This window comes from Anastrepha ludens, chromosome Y (genome assembly GCF_028408465.1).
Source record: "Anastrepha ludens isolate Willacy chromosome Y, idAnaLude1.1, whole genome shotgun sequence".
NCBI lineage: Eukaryota > Metazoa > Arthropoda > Insecta > Diptera > Tephritidae > Anastrepha > Anastrepha ludens.
In genome coordinates this window covers 2,175,417-2,193,164 of record NC_071504.1, presented here as the reverse complement: position 1 = coordinate 2,193,164, position 17,748 = coordinate 2,175,417, and positions in this window count along the sequence as shown.

Sequence of the window (17,748 nt, the reverse complement as noted above, 5' to 3'; positions counted from 1 at the left end):
TAGTAAAATTCCTATAACTCACTTCTCTTTCCTCCGATCAGCGTGACATTTCGGGAGGTTGCTGCAAAGGTATTGTGCTTTCTGGGCACGAAAAATTATGAAAATCGAATGCAAAACAACCAAGCTGTCAAATTCCGAGTGAGCCGAAAAACCTCCTAGTCCAAGGCTGCTTTGGCTATAAGTGATATCACCATAACTGTTTAGTAAAATTCCTATAACTCACTTCTCTCTACTCCGATCAGCGTGGTTTCGGGAGGTTACTGCAAAGGTATTGTGCTTGCTTGCCACGAAAAATTATGAAAATCGAATGTAAAACAACCAAACTGTCAAATTCCGAGTGAGCCGAAAAACCTCCTAGTCCAAGGCTTCTTTGGCTATAAGTGATATCACCATAACTTTTTAGTAAAATTCCTATAACTCACTTCTCTCTACTCCGATCAGCGTGGTTTCGGGAGGTTACTGCAAAGGTACTGTGCTTTCTAGCTACGAAAAATTATGAAAATCGAATGTGAAACAACGAAACTGTCAAATTCCGAGTGAGCCGAAAAACCTCCTAGTCCAAGGCTGCTTTGGCTATAAGTGATAACACCGTAACTTTTTAGTAAAATTCCTATAACTCACTTCTCTTTACTCCGATCAGCCTGAAATTTCGGGAGGTTGCTGCAAAGGCACTTTGCTTGCTTGCCACGAAAAATTATGAAAATCGAATGTAAAACAACCAAACTGTCAAATTCCGAGTGAGCCGAAAAACCTCCTAGTGCAAGGCTTCTTTGGCTATAAGTGATATCACCATAACTTTTTAGTAAAATTCCTATAACTCTCTTCTCTTTACTCCGATCAGCCTGAAATTTCGGGAGGTTGCTGCAAAGGCACTGTGCTTTCTAGCTACGAAAAATTATGAAAATCGAATGTAAAACAACCAAACTGTCAAATTCCGAGTGAGCCGAAAAACCTCCTAGTCCAAGGCTGCTTTGGCTATAAGTGATATCACCATAACTTTTTAGTAAAATTCCTATAACTCACTTCTCTCTACTCCGATCAGCGTGACATTTGGGAGGTTGCTGCAAAGGTATTGTGCTTTCTAGGCACGAAAAATTATGAAAATCGAATGCAAAACAACCAAGCTGTCAAATTCCGAGTGAGCCGAAAAACCTCCTAGTCCAAGGCTGCTTTGGCTCTAAGTGATATCACCATAACTTTTTAGTAAAATTCCTATAACTCACTTCTCTTTCCTCCGCTCAGCCTGAAATTTCGGGAGGTTGCTGCAAAGGCACTTTGCTTGCTTGCCACGAAAAATTATGAAAATCGAATGTAAAACAACCAAACTGTCAAATTCCGAGTGAGCCGAAAAACCTCCTAGTGCAAGGCTTCTTTGGCTATAAGTGATATCACCATAACTTTTTAGTAAAATTCCTATAACTCTCTTCTCTTTACTCCGATCAGCGTGACATTTCGGGAGGTTGCTGGAAAGGTATTGTGCTTTCTAGGCACGAAAAATTATGAAAAGCGAATGCAAAACAACCAAACTGTCAAATTCCGAGTGAGCCGAAAAACCTCCTAGTCCAAGGCTTCTTTGGCTATAAGTGATATCACCATAACTTTTTAGTAAAATTCCTATAACTCACTTCTCTTTCCTCCGATCAGCGTGACATTTCGGGAGGTTGCTGCAAAGGTATTGTGCTTTCTGGGCACGAAAAATTATGAAAATCGAATGCAAAACAACCAAGCTGTCAAATTCCGAGTGAGCCGAAAAACCTCCTAGTCCAAGGCTGCTTTGGCTATAAGTGATATCACCATAACTTTTTAGTAAAATTCCTATAACTCACTTCTCTCTACTCCGATCAGCGTGGTTTCGGGAGGTTACTGCAAAGGTATTGTGCTTTCTAGGCACGAAAAATTATGAAAATCGAATGTAAAACAACCAAACTGTCAAATTCCGAGTGAGCCGAAAAACCTCCTAGTCCAAGGCTTCTTTGGCTATAAGTGATATCACCATAACTTTTTAGTAAAATTCCTATAACTCACTTCTCTCTACTCCGATCAGCGTGGTTTCGGGAGGTTACTGCAAAGGTACTGTGCTTTCTAGCTACGAAAAATTATGAAAATCGAATGTGAAACAACGAAACTGTCAAATTCCGAGTGAGCCGAAAAACCTCCTAGTCCAAGGCTGCTTTGGCTATAAGTGATAACACCATAACTTTTTAGTAAAATTCCTATAACTCACTTCTCTTTACTCCGATCAGCCTGAAATTTCGGGAGGTTGCTGCAAAGGCACTGTGCTTTCTAGCTACGAAAAATTATGAAAATCGAATGTAAAACAACCAAACTGTCAAATTCCGAGTGAGCCGAAAAAGCTCCTAGTCCAAGGCTGCTTTGGCTATAAGTGATATCACCATAACTTTTTAGTAAAATTCCTATAACTCACTTCTGTTTCCTCCGCTCAGCCTGAAATTTCGGGAGGTTGCTGCAAAGGCACTTTGCTTGCTTGCCACGAAAAATTATGAAAATCGAATGTAAAACAACCAAACTGTCAAATTCCGAGTGAGCCGAAAAACCTCCTAGTCCAAGGCTTCTTTGGCTATAAGTGATATCACCATAACTTTTTAGTAAAATTCCTATAACTCTCTTCTCTTTACTCCGATCAGCGTGACATTTCGGGAGGTTGCTGCGAAGGTTTCGTGCTTTCCAGGCACGCAAAATTATGAAAATCGAATGTAAAACAACCAAACTGTCAAATTCCGAGTGAGCCGAAAAACCTCCTAGTCCAAGGCTGCTTTGGCTATAAGTGATATCACCATAACTTTTTAGTAAAATTCCTATAACTCTCTTCTCTTTACTCCGATCAGCGTGACATTTCGGGAGGTTGCTGCAAAGGTATTGTGCTTTCTAGGCACGAAAAATTATGAAAATCGAATGTAAAACAACCAAACTGTCAAATTCCGAGTGAGCCGAAAAACCTCCTAGTCCAAGGCTTCTTTGGCTATAAGTGATATCACCATAACTTTTTAGTAAAATTCCTATAACTCTCTTCTCTTTACTCCGATCAGCGTGACATTTCGGGAGGTTGCTGCAAAGGTATTGTGCTTTCTAGGCACGAAAAATTATCAAAATCGAATGTAAAACAACCAAACTGTCAAATTCCGAGTGAGCCGAAAAACCTCCTAGTCCAAGGATGCTTTGGCTATAAGTGATATCACCATAACTTTTTAGTAAAATTCCTATAACTCACTTCTCTTTACTCCGATCAGCGTGAAATTTCGGGAGGTTGCTGCAAAGGTATTGTGCTTTCTAGGAACGAAAAATTATGAAAATCGAATATAAAACAACCAAACTGTCAAATTTCGAGTGAGCCGAAAAACCTCCTAGAATGTAATACAACCAAACTGTCAAATTCCGAGTGAGCCGAAAAACCTCCTAGTGCAAGGCTGCTTTGGCTATAAGTGATATCACCATAACTTTTTAGTAAAATTCCTATAACTCACTTCTCTTTACTCCGATCAGCCTGAAATTTCAGGAGGTTGCTGCAAAGGCATTGTGCTTTCTAGGCACGAAAAATTATGAAAATCGAATGTAAAACAACCAAACTGTCAAATTCCGAGTGAGCCGAAAAACCTCCTAGTGCAAGCCTGCTTTGGCTATAAGTGATATCACCATAACTTTTTAGTAAAATTCCTATAACTCACTTCTCTTTACTCCGATAAGCGTGAAATTTCGGGAGGTTGCTGCAAAGGTATTGTGCTTGCTTGACACGAAAAATTATGAAAATCGAATGTAAAACAACCAAACTGTCAAATTCCGAGTGAGCCGAAAAACCTCCTAGTCCAAGGCTGCTTTGGCTATAAGTGATATCACCATAACTTTTTAGTAAAATTCCTATAACTCACTTCTCTTTACTCCGATCAGCGTGAAATTTCAGGACGTTGCTGCAAAGGTATTGTGCTTTCTAGGCACGAAAGCTTATCAAAATCGAATGTAAAACAACCAAACTGTCAAATTCCGAGTGAGCCGAAAAACCTCCTAGTCCAAGGCTGCTTTGGCTATAAGTGATATCACCATAACTTTTTAGTAAAATTCCTATAACTCACTTCTCTCTACTCCGATCAGCGTGACATTTGGGAGGTTGCTGCAAAGGTATTGTGCTTTCTAGGCACGAAAAATTATGAAAATCGAATGCAAAACAACCAAACTGTCAAATTCCGAGTGAGCCGAAAAACCTCCTAGTCCAAGGCTGCTTTGGCTATAAGTGATATCACCATAACTTTTTAGTAAAATTCCTATAACTCACTTCTCTTTCCTCCGCTCAGCCTGAAATTTCGGGAGGTTGCTGCAAAGGCACTTTGCTTGCTTGCCACGAAAAATTATGAAAATCGAATGTAAAACAACCAAACTGTCAAATTCCGAGTGAGCCGAAAAACCTCCTAGTGCAAGGCTTCTTTGGCTATAAGTGATATCACCATAACTTTTTAGTAAAATTCCTATAACTCTCTTCTCTTTACTCCGATCAGCGTGACATTTCGGGAGGTTGCTGGAAAGGTATTGTGCTTTCTAGGCACGAAAAATTATGAAAAGCGAATGCAAAACAACCAAACTGTCAAATTCCGAGTGAGCCGAAAAACCTCCTAGTCCAAGGCTTCTTTGGCTATAAGTGATATCACCATAACTTTTTAGTAAAATTCCTATAACTCACTTCTCTTTCCTCCGATCAGCGTGACATTTCGGGAGGTTGCTGCAAAGGTATTGTGCTTTCTGGGCACGAAAAATTATGAAAATCGAATGCAAAACAACCAAACTGTCAAATTCCGAGTGAACCGAAAAACCTCCTAGTCCAAGGCTGCTTTGGCTATAAGTGATATCACCATAACTTTTTAGTAAAATTCCTATAACTCACTTCTCTTTACTCCGATCAGCGTGAAATTTCGGGAGGTTGCTGCAAAGGTATTGTGCTTTCTAGGAACGAAAAATTATGAAAATCGAATATAAAACAACCAAACTGTCAAATTTCGAGTGAGCCGAAAAACCTCCTAGAATGTAATACAACCAAACTGTCAAATTCCGAGTGAGCCGAAAAACCTCCTAGTGCAAGGCTGCTTTGGCTATAAGTGATATCACCATAACTTTTTAGTAAAATTCCTATAACTCACTTCTCTTTCCTCCGCTCAGCCTGAAATTTCGGGAGGTTGCTGCAAAGGCACTTTGCTTGCTTGCCACGAAAAATTATGAAAATCGAATGTAAAACAACCAAACTGTCAAATTCCGAGTGAGCCGAAAAACCTCCTAGTCCAAGGCTTCTTTGGCTATAAGTGATATCACCATAACTTTTTAGTAAAATTCCTATAACTCTCTTCTCTTTACTCCGATCAGCGTGACATTTCGGGAGGTTGCTGCAAAGGTATTGTGCTTTCTAGGCACGAAAAATTATGAAAATCGAATGTAAAACAACCAAACTGTCAAATTCCGAGTGAGCCGAAAAACCTCCTAGTCCAAGGATGCTTTGGCTATAAGTGATATCACCATAACTTTTTAGTAAAATTCCTATAACTCACTTCTCTTTACTCCGATCAGCGTGAAATTTCGGGAGGTTGCTGCAAAGGTATTGTGCTTTCTAGGAACGAAAAATTATGAAAATCGAATATAAAACAACCAAACTGTCAAATTTCGAGTGAGCCGAAAAACCTCCTAGAATGTAATACAACCAAACTGTCAAATTCCGAGTGAGCCGAAAAACCTCCTAGTGCAAGGCTGCTTTGGCTATAAGTGATATCACCATAACTTTTTAGTAAAATTCCTATAACTCACTTCTCTTTACTCCGATCAGCCTGAAATTTCAGGAGGTTGCTGCAAAGGCATTGTGCTTTCTAGGCACGAAAAATTATGAAAATCGAATGTAAAACAACCAAACTGTCAAATTCCGAGTGAGCCGAAAAACCTCCTAGTGCAAGCCTGCTTTGGCTATAAGTGATATCACCATAACTTTTTAGTAAAATTCCTATAACTCACTTCTCTTTACTCCGATAAGCGTGAAATTTCGGGAGGTTGCTGCAAAGGTATTGTGCTTGCTTGACACGAAAAATTATGAAAATCGAATGTAAAACAACCAAACTGTCAAATTCCGAGTGAGCCGAAAAACCTCCTAGTCCAAGGCTGCTTTGGCTATAAGTGATATCACCATAACTTTTTAGTAAAATTCCTATAACTCACTTCTCTTTACTCCGATCAGCGTGAAATTTCAGGACGTTGCTGCAAAGGTATTGTGCTTTCTAGGCACGAAAGCTTATCAAAATCGAATGTAAAACAACCAAACTGTCAAATTCCGAGTGAGCCGAAAAACCTCCTAGTCCAAGGCTGCTTTGGCTATAAGTGATATCACCATAACTTTTTAGTAAAATTCCTATAACTCACTTCTCTCTACTCCGATCAGCGTGACATTTGGGAGGTTGCTGCAAAGGTATTGTGCTTTCTAGGCACGAAAAATTATGAAAATCGAATGCAAAACAACCAAACTGTCAAATTCCGAGTGAGCCGAAAAACCTCCTAGTCCAAGGCTGCTTTGGCTATAAGTGATATCACCATAACTTTTTAGTAAAATTCCTATAACTCACTTCTCTTTCCTCCGCTCAGCCTGAAATTTCGGGAGGTTGCTGCAAAGGCACTTTGCTTGCTTGCCACGAAAAATTATGAAAATCGAATGTAAAACAACCAAACTGTCAAATTCCGAGTGAGCCGAAAAACCTCCTAGTGCAAGGCTTCTTTGGCTATAAGTGATATCACCATAACTTTTTAGTAAAATTCCTATAACTCTCTTCTCTTTACTCCGATCAGCGTGACATTTCGGGAGGTTGCTGGAAAGGTATTGTGCTTTCTAGGCACGAAAAATTATGAAAAGCGAATGCAAAACAACCAAACTGTCAAATTCCGAGTGAGCCGAAAAACCTCCTAGTCCAAGGCTTCTTTGGCTATAAGTGATATCACCATAACTTTTTAGTAAAATTCCTATAACTCACTTCTCTTTCCTCCGATCAGCGTGACATTTCGGGAGGTTGCTGCAAAGGTATTGTGCTTTCTGGGCACGAAAAATTATGAAAATCGAATGCAAAACAACCAAACTGTCAAATTCCGAGTGAACCGAAAAACCTCCTAGTCCAAGGCTGCTTTGGCTATAAGTGATATCACCATAACTTTTTAGTAAAATTCCTATAACTCACTTCTCTCTACTCCGATCAGCGTGGTTTCGGGAGGTTACTGCAAAGGTATTGTGCTTGCTTGCCACGAAAAATTATGAAAATCGAATGTAAAACAACCAAACTGTCAAATTCCGAGTGAGCCGAAAAACCTCCTAGTCCAAGGCTTCTTTGGCTATAAGTGATATCACCATAACTTTTTAGTAAAATTCCTATAACTCACTTCTCTCTACTCCGATCAGCGTGGTTTCGGGAGGTTACTGCAAAGGTACTGTGCTTTCTAGCTACGAAAAATTATGAAAATCGAATGTGAAACAACGAAACTGTCAAATTCCGAGTGAGCCGAAAAACCTCCTAGTCCAAGGCTGCTTTGGCTATAAGTGATAACACCATAACTTTTTAGTAAAATTCCTATAACTCACTTCTCTTTACTCCGATCAGCCTGAAATTTCGGGAGGTTGCTGCAAAGGCACTTTGCTTGCTTGCCACGAAAAATTATGAAAATCGAATGTAAAACAACCAAACTGTCAAATTCCGAGTGAGCCGAAAAACCTCCTAGTGCAAGGCTTCTTTGGCTATAAGTGATATCACCATAACTTTTTAGTAAAATTCCTATAACTCTCTTCTCTTTACTCCGATCAGCCTGAAATTTCGGGAGGTTGCTGCAAAGGCACTGTGCTTTCTAGCTACGAAAAATTATGAAAATCGAATGTAAAACAACCAAACTGTCAAATTCCGAGTGAGCCGAAAAACCTCCTAGTCCAAGGCTGCTTTGGCTATAAGTGATATCACCATAACTTTTTAGTAAAATTCCTATAACTCACTTCTCTCTACTCCGATCAGCGTGACATTTGGGAGGTTGCTGCAAAGGTATTGTGCTTTCTAGGCACGAAAAATTATGAAAATCGAATGCAAAACAACCAAGCTGTCAAATTCCGAGTGAGCCGAAAAACCTCCTAGTCCAAGGCTGCTTTGGCTATAAGTGATATCACCATAACTTTTTAGTAAAATTCCTATAACTCACTTCTCTTTCCTCCGCTCAGCCTGAAATTTCGGGAGGTTGCTGCAAAGGCACTTTGCTTGCTTGCCACGAAAAATTATGAAAATCGAATGTAAAACAACCAAACTGTCAAATTCCGAGTGAGCCGAAAAACCTCCTAGTGCAAGGCTTCTTTGGCTATAAGTGATATCACCATAACTTTTTAGTAAAATTCCTATAACTCTCTTCTCTTTACTCCGATCAGCGTGACATTTCGGGAGGTTGCTGGAAAGGTATTGTGCTTTCTAGGCACGAAAAATTATGAAAAGCGAATGCAAAACAACCAAACTGTCAAATTCCGAGTGAGCCGAAAAACCTCCTAGTCCAAGGCTTCTTTGGCTATAAGTGATATCACCATAACTTTTTAGTAAAATTCCTATAACTCACTTCTCTTTCCTCCGATCAGCGTGACATTTCGGGAGGTTGCTGCAAAGGTATTGTGCTTTCTGGGCACGAAAAATTATGAAAATCGAATGCAAAACAACCAAGCTGTCAAATTCCGAGTGAGCCGAAAAACCTCCTAGTCCAAGGCTGCTTTGGCTATAAGTGATATCACCATAACTTTTTAGTAAAATTCCTATAACTCACTTCTCTCTGCTCCGATCAGCGTGGTTTCGGGAGGTTACTGCAAAGGTATTGTGCTTTCTAGGCACGAAAAATTATGAAAATCGAATGTAAAACAACCAAACTGTCAAATTCCGAGTGAGCCGAAAAACCTCCTAGTCCAAGGCTTCTTTGGCTATAAGTGATATCACCATAACTTTTTAGTAAAATTCCTATAACTCACTTCTCTCTACTCCGATCAGCGTGGTTTCGGGAGGTTACTGCAAAGGTACTGTGCTTTCTAGCTACGAAAAATTATGAAAATCGAATGTGAAACAACGAAACTGTCAAATTCCGAGTGAGCCGAAAAACCTCCTAGTCCAAGGCTGCTTTGGCTATAAGTGATAATACCATAACTTTTTAGTAAAATTCCTATAACTCACTTCTCTTTACTCCGATCAGCCTGAAATTTCGGGAGGTTGCTGCAAAGGCACTGTGCTTTCTAGCTACGAAAAATTATGAAAATCGAATGTAAAACAACCAAACTGTCAAATTCCGAGTGAGCCGAAAAACCTCCTAGTCCAAGGCTGCTTTGGCTATAAGTGATATCACCATAACTTTTTAGTAAAATTCCTATAACTCACTTCTGTTTCCTCCGCTCAGCCTGAAATTTCGGGAGGTTGCTGCAAAGGCACTTTGCTTGCTTGCCACGAAAAATTATGAAAATCGAATGTAAAACAACCAAACTGTCAAATTCCGAGTGAGCCGAAAAACCTCCTAGTCCAAGGCTTCTTTGGCTATAAGTGATATCACCATAACTTTTTAGTAAAATTCCTATAACTCTCTTCTCTTTACTTCGATCAGCGTGACATTTCGGGAGGTTGCTGCGAAGGTTTCGTGCTTTCCAGGCACGCAAAATTATGAAAATCGAATGTAAAACAACCAAACTGTCAAATTCCGAGTGAGCCGAAAAACCTCCTAGTCCAAGGCTGCTTTGGCTATAAGTGATATCACCATAACTTTTTAGTAAAATTCCTATAACTCTCTTCTCTTTACTCCGATCAGCGTGACATTTCGGGAGGTTGCTGCAAAGGTATTGTGCTTTCTAGGCACGAAAAATTATGAAAATCGAATGTAAAACAACCAAACTGTCAAATTCCGAGTGAGCCGAAAAACCTCCTAGTCCAAGGCTTCTTTGGCTATAAGTGATATCACCATAACTTTTTAGTAAAATTCCTATAACTCTCTTCTCTTTACTCCGATCAGCGTGACATTTCGGGAGGTTGCTGCAAAGGTATTGTGCTTTCTAGGCACGAAAAATTATCAAAATCGAATGTAAAACAACCAAACTGTCAAATTCCGAGTGAGCCGAAAAACCTCCTAGTCCAAGGATGCTTTGGCTATAAGTGATATCACCATAACTTTTTAGTAAAATTCCTATAACTCACTTCTCTTTACTCCGATCAGCGTGAAATTTCGGGAGGTTGCTGCAAAGGTATTGTGCTTTCTAGGAACGAAAAATTATGAAAATCGAATATAAAACAACCAAACTGTCAAATTTCGAGTGAGCCGAAAAACCTCCTAGAATGTAATACAACCAAACTGTCAAATTCCGAGTGAGCCGAAAAACCTCCTAGTGCAAGGCTGCTTTGGCTATAAGTGATATCACCATAACTTTTTAGTAAAATTCCTATAACTCACTTCTCTTTACTCCGATCAGCGTGACATTTCAGGAGGTTGCTGCAAAGGCATTGTGCTTTCTAGGCACGAAAAATTATGAAAATCGAATGTAAAACAACCAAACTGTCAAATTCCGAGTGAGCCGAAAAACCTCCTAGTGCAAGCCTGCTTTGGCTATAAGTGATATCACCATAACTTTTTAGTAAAATTCCTATAACTCACTTTTCTTTACTCCGCTCACCCCGAAATTTCGGGAGGTTGCTGCGAAGGTATTGTGCTTTCTAGGCACGAAAAATTATGAGAATCAAATGTAAAACAACCAAACTGTCAAATTCCGAGTGAGCCGAAAAACCTCCTAGTCCAAGGCTGCTTTGGCTATAAGTGATATCACCATAACTTTTTAGTAAAATTCCTATAACTCACTTCTCTTTACTCCGATAAGCGTGAAATTTCGGGAGGTTGCTGCAAAGGTATTGTGCTTGCTTGACACGAAAAATTATGAAAATCGAATGTAAAACAACCAAACTGTCAAATTCCGAGTGAGCCGAAAAACCTCCTAGTCCAAGGCTGCTTTGGCTATAAGTGATATCACCATAACTTTTTAGTAAAATTCCTATAACTCACTTCTCTTTACTCCGATCAGCGTGAAATTTCAGGACGTTGCTGCAAAGGTATTGTGCTTTCTAGGCACGAAAGCTTATCAAAATCGAATGTAAAACAACCAAACTGTCAAATTCCGAGTGAGCCGAAAAACCTCCTAGTCCAAGGCTGCTTTGGCTATAAGTGATATCACCATAACTTTTTAGTAAAATTCCTATAACTCACTTCTCTCTACTCCGATCAGCGTGACATTTGGGAGGTTGCTGCAAAGGTATTGTGCTTTCTAGCCACGAAAACTTATGACAAGCGAATGTAAAACAACCAAACTGTCTAATTCCGAGTGTGCCGAAAAACCTCCTAGTCCAAGGCTGCTTTGGCTATAAGTGATATCACCATAACTTTTTAGTAAAATTCCTATAACTCACTTCTCTCTACTCCGATCAGCGTGGTTTCGGGAGGTTACTGCAAAGGTATTGTGCTTGCTTGCCACGAAAAATTATGAAAATCGAATATAAAACAACCAAGCTGTCAAATTCCGAGTGAACCGAAAAACCTCCTAGTCCAAGGCTGCTTTGGCTATAAGTGATAACACCATAACTTTTTAGTAAAATTCCTATAACTCTCTTCTCTTTACTCCGATCAGCGTGACATTTCGGGAGGTTGCTGGAAAGGTATTGTGCTTTCTAGGCACGAAAAATTATGAAAATCGAATGCAAAACAACCAAACTGTCGAAATCCGAGTGAGCCGAAAAACCTCCTAGTCGAAGGCTTCTTTGGCTATAAGTGATATCACCATAACTTTTTAGTAAAATTCCTATAACTCACTTCTCTTTACCCCGATCAGCGTGACATTTCGGGAGGTTGCTGCAAAGGTATTGTGCTTTCTAGGCACGAAAAATTATGAAAATCGAATGCAAAACAACCAAACTGTCAAATTCCGAGTGAGCCGAAAAACCTCCTAGTCCAAGGCTGCTTTGGCTATAAGTGATATCACCATAACTTTTTAGTAAAATTCCTATAACTCACTTCTCTTTACTCCGATCAGCGTGAAATTTCGGGAGGTTGCTGCAAAGGCACTTTGCTTGCTTGCCACGAAAAATTATGAAAATCGAATGGAAAACAACCAAACTGTCAAATTCCGAGTGAGCCGAAAAACCTCCTAGTCCAAGGCTGCTTTGGCTATAAGTGATATCACCATAACTTTTTAGTAAAATTCCTATAACTCACTTCTCTCTACTCCGATCAGCGTGACATTTCGGGAGGTTGCTGCAAAGGTATTGTGCTTTCTGGGCACGAAAAATTATGAAAAGCGAATGCAAAACAACCAAACTGTCAAATTCCGAGTGAGCCGAAAAACCTCCTAGTCCAAGGCTTCTTTGGCTATAAGTGATATCACCATAACTTTTTAGTAAAATTCCTATAACTCACTTCTCTTTACTCCGATAAGCGTGACATTTCGGGAGGTTGCTGCAAAGGTATTGTGCTTTCTGGGCACGAAAAATTATGAAAATCGAATGCAAAACAACCAAACTGTCAAATTCCGAGTGAGCCGAAAAACCTCCTAGTCCAAGGCTGCTTTGGCTATAAGTGATATCACCATAACTTTTTAGTAAAATTCCTATAACTCACTTCTCTCTACTCCGATCAGCGTGGTTTCGGGAGGTTACTGCAAAGGTATTGTGCTTGCTTGCCGCGAAAAATTATGAAAATCGAATGTAAAACAACCAAACTGTCAAATTCCGAGTGAGCCGAAAAACCTCCTAGTCCAAGGCTTCTTTGGCTATAAGTGATATCACCATAACTTTTTAGTAAAATTCCTATAACTCACTTCTCTTTACTCCGATCAGCGTGACATTTCGGGAGGTTGCTGCAAAGGTATTGTGCTTTCTAGGCACGAAAAATTATGAAAATCGAATGTAAAACAACCAAACTGTCAAATTCCGAGTGAGCCGAAAAACCTCCTAGTCCAAGGCTGCTTTGGCTATAAGTGATATCACCATAACTTTTTAGTAAAATTCCTATAACTCACTTCTCTTTACTCCGATCAGCGTGAAATTTCAGGACGTTGCTGCAAAGGCATTGTGCTTTCTAGGCACGAAAACTTATCAAAATCGAATGTAAAACAACCAAACTGTCAAATTCCGAGTGAGCCGAAAAACCTCCTAGTCCAAGGCTGCTTTGGCTATAAGTGATATCACCATAACTTTTTAGTAAAATTCCTATAACTCACTTCTCTCTACTCCGATCAGCGTGGTTTCGGGAGGTTACTGCAAAGGTACTGTGCTTTCTAGCTACGAAAAATTATGAAAATCGAATGTGAAACAACGAAACTGTCAAATTCCGAGTGAGCCGAAAAACCTCCTAGTCCAAGGCTGCTTTGGCTATAAGTGATAACACCATAACTTTTTAGTAAAATTCCTATAACTCACTTCTCTTTACTCCGATCAGCCTGAAATTTCGGGAGGTTGCTGCAAAGGCACTGTGCTTTCTAGCTACGAAAAATTATGAAAATCGAATGTAAAACAACGAAACTGTCAAATTCCGAGTGAGCCGAAAAACCTCCTAGTCCAAGGCTTCTTTGGCTATAAGTGATATCACCATAACTTTTTAGTAAAATTCCTATAACTCTCTTCTCTTTACTCCGATCAGCGTGACATTTTGGGAGGTTGCTGCGAAGGTTTCGTGCTTTCCAGGCACGAAAAATTATGAAAATCGAATGTAAAACAACCAAACTGTCAAATTCCGAGTGAGCCGAAAAACCTCCTAGTCCAAGGCTGCTTTGGCTATAAGTGATATCACCATAACTTTTTAGTAAAATTCCTATAACTCACTTCTCTTTACTCCGATCAGCGTGACATTTCGGGAGGTTGCTGCAAAGGTATTGTGCTTTCCAGGCACGAAAAATTATGAAAATCGAATGTAAAACAACCAAACTGTCAAATTCCGAGTGAGCCGCAGAACCTCCTAGTGCAAGGCTGCTTTGGCTATAAGTGATATCACCATAACTTTTTAGTAAAATTCCTATAACTCACTTCTCTTTCCTCCGCTCAGCCTGAAATTTCGGGAGGTTGCTGCAAAGGCACTTTGCTTGCTTGCCACGAAAAATTATGAAAATCGAATGTAAAACAACCAAACTGTCAAATTCCGAGTGAGCCGAAAAACCTCCTAGTGCAAGGCTTCTTTGGCTATAAGTGATATCACCATAACTTTTTAGTAAAATTCCTATAACTCTCCTCTCTTTACTCCGATCAGCGTGACATTTCGGGAGGTTGCTGCAAAGGTGTTGTGCTTTCTAGGCACGAAAAATTATCAAAATCGAATGTAAAACAACCAAACTGTCAAATTCCGAGTGAGCCGAAAAACCTCCTAGTCCAAGGATGCTTTGGCTATAAGTGATATCACCATATCTTTTTAGTAAAATTCCTATCACTCACTTCTCTTTACTCCGATCAGCGTGAGATTTCGGGAGGTTGCTGCAAAGGTATTGTGCTTTCTAGGCACGAAAACTTATCAAAATCGAATGTAAAACAACCAAACTGTCAAATTCCGAGTGAGCCGAAAAACCTCCTAGTCCAAGGCTGCTTTGGCTATAAGTGATATCACCATAACTTTTTAGTAAAATTCCTATAACTCACTTCTCTCTACTCCGATCAGCGTGGTTTCGGGAGGTTACTGCAAAGGTACTGTGCTTTCTAGCTACGAAAAATTATGAAAATCGAATGTGAAACAACGAAACTGTCAAATTCCGAGTGAGCCGAAAAACCTCCTAGTCCAAGGCTGCTTTGGCTATAAGTGATAACACCATAACTTTTTAGTAAAATTCCTATAACTCACTTCTCTTTACTCCGATCAGCCTGAAATTTCGGGAGGTTGCTGCAAAGGCACTGTGCTTTCTAGCTACGAAAAATTATGAAAATCGAATGTAAAACAACCAAACTGTCAAATTCCGAGTGAGCCGAAAAACCTCCTAGTCCAAGGCTGCTTTGGCTATAAGTGATAACACCATAACTTTTTAGTAAAATTCCTATAACTCACTTCTCTTTACTCCGATCAGCCTGAAATTTCGGGAGGTTGCTGCAAAGGCACTGTGCTTTCTAGCTACGAAAAATTATGAAAATCGAATGTGAAACAACGAAACTGTCAAATTCCGAGTGAGCCGAAAAACCTCCTAGTCCAAGGCTTCTTTGGCTATAAGTGATATCACCATAACTTTTTAGTAAAATTCCTATAACTCTCTTCTCTTTACTCCGATCAGCGTGACATTTTGGGAGGTTGCTGCGAAGGTTTCGTGCTTTCCAGGCACGAAAAATTATGAAAATCGAATGTAAAACAACCAAACTGTCAAATTCCGAGTGAGCCGAAAAACCTCCTAGTCCAAGGCTGCTTTGGCTATAAGTGATATCACCATAACTTTTTAGTAAAATTCCTCTAACTCACTTCTCTTTACTCCGATCAGCGTGACATTTCGGGAGGTTGCTGCAAAGGTATTGTGCTTTCCAGGCACGAAAAATTATGAAAATCGAATGTAAAACAACCAAACTGTCAAATTCCGAGTGAGCCGCAGAACCTCCTAGTGCAAGGCTGCTTTGGCTATAAGTGATATCACTATAACTTTTTAGTAAAATTCCTATAACTCACTTCTCTTTCCTCCGCTCAGCCTGAAATTTCGGGAGGTTGCTGCAAAGGCACTTTGCTTGCTTGCCACGAAAAATTATGAAAATCGAATGTAAAACAACCAAACTGTCAAATTCCGAGTGAGCCGAAAAACCTCCTAGTCCAAGGCTGCTTTGGATATAAGTGATAACACCATAACTTTTTAGTAAAATTCCTATAACTCACTTCTCTCTACTCCGATCAGCGTGACATTTGGGAGGTTGTTGCAAAGGTATTGTGCTTTCTAGGCACGAAAAATTGTGAAAATCGAATGCAAAACAACCAAACTGTCAAATTCCGAGTGAGCCGAAAAACCTCCTAGTCCAAGGCTGCTTTGGATATAAGTGATAACACCATAACTTTTTAGTAAAATTCCTATAACTCTCTTCTCTTTACTCCGATCAGCGTGACATTTCGGGAGGTTGCTGCGAAGGTTTCGTGCTTTCCAGGCACGAAAAATTATGAAAATCGAATGTAAAACAACCAAACTGTCAAATTCCGAGTGAGCCGAAAAACCTCCTAGTCCAAGGCTGCTTTGGCTATAAGTGATATCACCATAACTTTTTAGTAAAATTCCTCTAACTCACTTCTCTTTACTCCGATCAGCGTGAGATTTCGGGAGGTTGCTGCAAAGGTATTGTGCTTTCCAGGCACGAAAAATTATGAAAATCGAATGTAAAACAACCAAACTGTCAAATTCCGAGTGAGCCGCAGAACCTCCTAGTGCAAGGCTGCTTTGGCTATAAGTGATATCACCATAACTTTTTAGTAAAATTCCTATAACTCTCTTCTCTTTACTCCGATCAGCGTGACATCTCGGGAGGTTGCTGCAAAGGTATTGTGCTTTCCAGGCACGAAAAATTATGAAAATCGAATGTAAAACAACCAAACTGTCAAATTCCGAGTGAGCCGAAAAACCTCCTAGTCCAAGGCTTCTTTGGCTATAAGTGATATCACCATAACTTTTTAGTAAAATTCCTATAACTCTCCTCTCTTTACTCCGATCAGCGTGACATTTCGGGAGGTTGCTGCAAAGGTATTGTGCTTTCTAGGCACGAAAAATTATCAAAATCGAATGTAAAACAACCAAACTGTCAAATTCCGAGTGAGCCGAAAAACCTCCTAGTCCAAGGATGCTTTGGCTATAAGTGATATCACCATATCTTTTTAGTAAAATTCCTATCACTCACTTCTCTTTACTCCGATCAGCGTGACATTTCGGGAGGTTGCTGCAAAGGTATTGTGCTTTCTAGGCACGAAAAATTATGAAAATCGAATGTAAAACAACCAAACTGTCAAATTCCGAGTGAGCCGAAAAACCTCCTAGTCCAAGGCTGCTTTGGCTATAAGTGATATCACCATAACTTTTTAGTAAAATTCCTATAACTCACTTCTCTTTACTCCGATCAGCGTGACATTTCGGGAGGTTGCTGGAAAGGTATTGTGCTTTCTAGGCACGTAAACTTATGAAAAGCGAATGCAAAACAACCAAACTGTCAAATTCCGAGTGAGCCGAAAAACCTCCTAGTCCAAGGCTTCTTTGGCTATAAGTGATATCACCATAACTTTTTAGTAAAATTCCTATAACTCACTTCTCTTTACTCCGATCCGCGTGACATTTCGGGAGGTTGCTGCAAAGGTATTGTGCTTTCTGGGCACGAAAAATTATGAAAATCGAATGCAAAACAACCAAGCTGTCAAATTCCGAGTGAGCCGAAAAACCTCCTAGTCCAAGGCTGCTTTGGCTATAAGTGATATCACCATAACTTTTTAGTAAAATTCCTATAACTCACTTCTCTCTACTCCGATCAGCGTGGTTTCGGGAGGTTACTGCAAAGGTACTGTGCTTTCTAGCTACGAAAAATTATGAAAATCGAATGTGAAACAACGAAACTGTCAAATTCCGAGTGAGCCGAAAAACCTCCTAGTCCAAGGCTGCTTTGGCTATAAGTGATAACACCATAACTTTTTAGTAAAATTCCTATAACTCACTTCTCTTTACTCCGATCAGCCTGAAATTTCGGGAGGTTGCTGCAAAGGCACTGTGCTTTCTAG